Below are 5,615 nucleotides of genomic sequence, written 5' to 3'. Positions count from 1 at the left end.
CCCCCCTCTCCCTCCTGGCAGCGGCTCTTGGGGTTCCGGGGGTGGGGGCCTTGCTGGCGGCGGATCTGGGTGCCCCTGTCCAGATCCGGGTGGTGGCGGCGACAGTCGTGTGGGTGGCGGCGGCGACCTGGCTAAGGTGGTGGCGGGGCGCCGGGCGTCCATGGCCGAGGGGTGGGCTGCGTCTCCGGCGGCGTGTCGCAGCCGCTGCATAGTGGCTCGGGGCTGCTCCTCGGGGTCTCGGCGTGGATGTGGGCTGCCGCGGCGTGGTGGTAGCTCCTGGTGGTGGTCTGGATCGTTTCACGGCGGCGGCTGGTCTCCTCCGGCGTCGGCCGTCGGTGAGCGGTCTTTTTCGACCTTCGATTCCTCCCCTCGTCGTCCGGGCTCTACCCTCGTCATAGGCTGGACCGCTCCCGGTTGCGGTCCATTGCTCGTCTCGCGCCCGTGGCTGCGAGACCGAGCTCGTCTCGCGCCCGGCAGCAGGACCGAGCTCGTCTCGCGCCCGGCAGCAGGACCGACCTCGTCTCGCGCCCGGCAGCAGGGCTTGTCTTGCACCCGGTGCAGCAGGATGGGTGATGGAGGCCATCTTTGGGCCGGCCCTTTGGGTCTCGACGCCGGGGGGGCGTCTAGGGGTGTGTAAAGGAGCGACCTTTCCACTCGTCTCTTTGGTTGGGGTAGCAACGGGTCTCGGGTGCGGTGGTGTCAAGGTCTTGGATGCCGGGGCGGCGACCTTGGTGGTGGTAGCGCGGTGCTCATGGGCAGAGCCCGTGGCTTGGTGCTGCCCGGCGACCATGGCCGCGTGGGCGGCATGGTGGCAGGGGTGTGGCGTTCGGTGGCGGTGAGTGTTTGCTGGGGTGAAAACCTGTTCTATCCTCGGACGGACCGGCTGCGGCGTAGCGCGTTACCTTCTTGAAGGCGTCGTCGCGGCTCTCACCGGTCATCGTGTCGCTCCAGGGGAAACTCTGACCCCCGGGTCAGGCGGTGGCGGCGCGATAGCGTCGTAACCTTCTTGGAGGCGCCGCCTTGGAGCTCACGGTTCGTCATGTGCGGCTTCATCTCTTCACGGTGGCGTGTTCACGGTGGAGGTCCTCGATTGCTCTTGTAGTGTTAGAGGTGGTGTTGCTGCGCTCAGCGCGTATGTATCCCGCCTTGGGTGTGTGCGTGTGTTGTTGTGGGATGTGTTTGTACTTGGGCTGTGGTTGATCTGTGCTTTATATATAAAGCAGGACGAAAGTCTTTTTCGGTAATATTGGAAGGAGGAACTGGAATGTGTTTGTGGCAAGACAGTCGAAACCCGCTACGCACTCATCGCTCGTTGTGATAAGTGTAAGTGCCTGCATAGTTTTTGTTTCTCAGCTGGAACACACGCATGATTAACTAACAAAGATACCCTTTTTTTTAAAGAATATAAATTTCAATGATGGACTCCTTGGTGCCTGGTCCAGTGTTTTTATAAAAGTACAAGAAACCTAGAAGGTTAAAAGAATCTATATTTTCTTGGTACCCTCATGCGTTCTAAATATATTTACTTTTTTATAAAATTCCATATTAGTTTGTATGCCATGACAAAAGGCAGTTTTTTTATGAAAAGGGAAAAGGACAGTTTTGTGGCTTAAAAAAGAAAAAAATATCTTGACACACTACACATGTTTATGCACTTGTGTAATTGTTTTAAGAACTTTGGAGGTTCTAAAATATGTTTTCATCTAACTAAATATCTAGAAAATTGTGTACAAACCAAATATCTAGAACTCTGGACACGTTTTGGCGTGCTTATTTTCATTTCGGTCCATATATGCTTCATATTAAAATATCCAAAACGTATTATAATTCTAACCGACGTGCTCCCCCTTTCATAAATACTTCATCTGTTTCAGAATATAAAGTGCATAAATTTCCATGAAAGTCAAAGCATATGTAGTATATTTGACCAGGATTCTAGAATAGAATATCAACATCTGCAATACAAATTAAATAAAATATAAAGATACATTTTACAATGGATTTAATTAGAAATTTAATATTATAGATATTAATACTTTTTTCTAAATACTTCATAAAATATGAACATAATTGACTTTTGAAAAGAAAAACCGAATACACCTTATACTAGTATAACGCCCGTGCGTTGCCACGGGCTCTTCAAAATTTATAATCAGTATCTTTCATTTATCATCCCCTCATATTGGATGATTATGGGGTGCTCTAATTAGAAACACAACAATCAAATATTAGGAAATTTCACCGAACGAACAACAACGAATAATACGATATCTATCAAACGAATAAAATGAGGTCATATTTTTGGTCCGTCATGCACTTCTGTTGAAAAGTGCATATCCCTTTTAGAATCAACCCACTGTTTGCTCGCACGCAAAAAAATACATCTCTAAAGTGGGGAACCGATCGGTGCCAAAAAGAACTCAAACTCCTATCCAATCTCGACTTCGTGCTCTTCCACTCCCATTGATAAAGATGGGACGTCAAAGGTTTCATCATGATGACCTCGAGCAGCCGCCGACATCCCTCCCCACATCTACCCTACCCCCTACTGCCGCTTGCACTGTCCTTGCTCCTCGAGGGAGCTAGGGACACAATGTTCTCTAGGATGGGCATGACCAGATCCACGAGGAGGCCACATTCTTCCATGGGAACCCAACCAAGCACACCACCCTCCGCAACCATCCAATCCCGGCCTAATAAAGTCAAGACCCGCCATCGATCCATAAATCAGGCTCGCTGCATCCAGGTTCACTGCAAGTCTGCGACGAGTCTGTAGTCGACATCTTGACTTTGGCTATCCCCACGGAAGAATCATTGGATCCTGCTTACTTTTACCATCACTTCGTCTCTTCCCAAGGCAGCGACACCACCCAGCCAATCACCACCACCGCTTGCGGCTTGCCTACATAAAATCATGAGAAATCCCCACGACGGTGCTGTAAGATCACCTTGGCGACCTCGACAGTGACCGACTGGTCTAAGATCTAAGCTAGCCGCTCTTTGTAGAAACCAATAGAAGTAGGCATGTGACTCAGATTTGTTCTTTGGTGTGCATGCGTTTCTTGCTGCCCACCAGCTCTTGTCTACAACTCGCCTATCTCTGTACCAGCTCTTGGTCTACAACTCGCCTATCTCCATGCTCGAGACGACCAAGCTCGATGCGCAAGCGCATACGTCTGCTAGAGCTATATCCAGGCCCTATGATTTTTGGATCACTGGCACTATGGGTGCCAGGACCGGAGTCGCCCTCATCCACCAAGTGGATCAAGGAGGCCCACCACCTAAACTCTACATCGCAACATTTTGTGTTTTCCTATAAAAAGTAAAGAACCTTCTCTAATAAACGTAAATATAACCTTTTGGTTTTATAGTCTCAACTTTCCTACACTTCAATACCAGAAGGATTTCTTGGTTTTATTTAATGACCTTCTTGAATGTCATTCACTTAGAAAGGTAGTAATACTATCTGTGATATTAAGGCAAATTATTAGTCATATTAAAGTGCAAAAGGCCCTATAGGAGTCAAAGCATGACTTTTATGGTTATACTGTAATTTGCAAGATCTGAGATTTATGCAAGTGTACAATTAGAGAAGAGCCAATTAAATAGATTTTCACATTCAGAATAGTACGATTAGCAGTAGCACTTCAATTTTTTCATGTTTGATCAGCTTGCTAGGTGGTTATCACTAAGCATGTTGGAACGATGAGCATAACCTAACTTAGTTCAGTACGTGTTGCTGCAAATTAGTTCAGTACGTACGAAGCTGTTGCTAATTTCAATGTCTGGCTGTTGCAAGTTTCTAATGAAAAAGTACTTCGGGTCAAAGGTCAGGGAATATACACTTTTGTTATCATGGTTGTTTCCTTATAGTGAACAACTTTGATCACCACTTTAGCAGCTACTATCTATAAGAAGACATTAGCTAAGTAGATATAGGCAAAGAAAGCATGTAGGCAAAACCAGAATTAAAAATATCCTTCTCAATGGAGCTCGTGCAGTTCGGAAGACCCTAATCATCGATGAGGGCCCCTCCGATTATAGCATGGCGTGACAATTGCCGTCAATGACAACACCCAAAGTACCTTGCATAATCCATCGATCCAGTTCGGAACAATCAGGCACATACCTTGCAAAGTGATGTGGATCTGAAGCAGAGGTGGGAAGGTAAAGGCTCAGGTGAGGTGGAATGAGACGTTGATATAGACGTGCACGCATGAGAATAAGGCGGTGCCCAGGATGGATCTCCATCGGAGGAGGACGGATCCGCTGGGGAGGAGGTCGCTGTAGTACCTTCCATTTGTGCGATGGATCACGGGGCTGGCAGACAGGGGGAGGGGATAGGAGGGAGCGGGTGGGCTAGAGCGCAGATGGCGGGTGCCCCCGACGACGGCTGGGAAGGATGGTGGAGGAGGTGGATGAGGATGGCGGCGGCGGCGTCTGCGGTTGCGCCTCGTCCGCAGCCGTGCTGGTGGTGGTCGATGCGAGAGCCGGATGGCGTCGGCCAGAATCAGGCAGGGGCGACAAAGATTTAGAGGAGAGAGAGAATGGAGGCGATGAGCGATGGGAGGAAGGGCCACCGGCGATTGGGGTGGCCTCAGATCCGCCCTCCATGGCCGCCTATTTCATGGGACGAACACCCGTGCTCACCGTCGGGCTCGCCTTCAGCCGCTGCCTCGCCGACATTCATGACGTAGAGCCCCTTCCCCCGATCCCATTTGCCAGGGAGGCAGCGCCATCCTTCATCGTAGAGAACGAGTCCACACTGAGATCCCAACCAGATCGTGATTGCGCCTCCCCAAACCGCAGCGGCACATCCCACTCCATCAACGACCAACCTATATGAGGCGGAGGGTCAGTGTAGGACGCGAGCGCCGTCACCATGGATGTGGGGGATGCCGTAGGTGGGAAGGAGGCGGCGACGGCGTCTGTGTCAGGAAGATCGCACGACGGTGGCGGCGTTTACTCGAGGGGATCGAGAGGAGCTGCATTTGGTGCCGGGTGGGTTCTTTGGTGCGTGCGTGGGGCTGGAGATTGTGATAGGTGATCAGGTGAGGGCGTGCCATACCTGGATCGATAGCCTTACCATACCTGGTGGTAATTTAAATTTATTACCATATTCGATATTTCCCGAGTTATGGCCTTACCATACCTGGATTGATAGCCTTTGGGGTAATTTACATTTATTACCATATTATTACCATATTCAAAATTTCCTGAGTTATGACCTTACCATACCTGGATTGATTTATTACTATACGTGGATTAATTATGATTTATTACTATATGATTTATTACTATACGTGGATAGCCTTACCATACCTGGTGGTAATTTAAATTTATTACCATATTCGATATTTCCCAATTTATGGCCTTACCATACCTGGATTGATAGCCTTTGGGGTAATTTAAATTTATTACCATATAATTACCATATTCAAAATTTCCTGAGTTATGACCTTACCATACCTGGATTGATTTATTACTATATGTGGATTAATTATGATTGATTACCATAAATACGTTGGGTATTGCCGGTCAGACGAGAAAAGAGAAAAACCGGTGGGAGGGGCTGGTGGGAGGTGGGACGAAGAAAAACCGGTTGAAAATAAACC

Source organism: Triticum dicoccoides, chromosome 3B, assembly GCF_002162155.2.
Source record: "Triticum dicoccoides isolate Atlit2015 ecotype Zavitan chromosome 3B, WEW_v2.0, whole genome shotgun sequence".
NCBI classification, from domain to species: domain Eukaryota; kingdom Viridiplantae; phylum Streptophyta; class Magnoliopsida; order Poales; family Poaceae; genus Triticum; species Triticum dicoccoides.
This window is presented reverse-complemented; position numbering follows the sequence as displayed.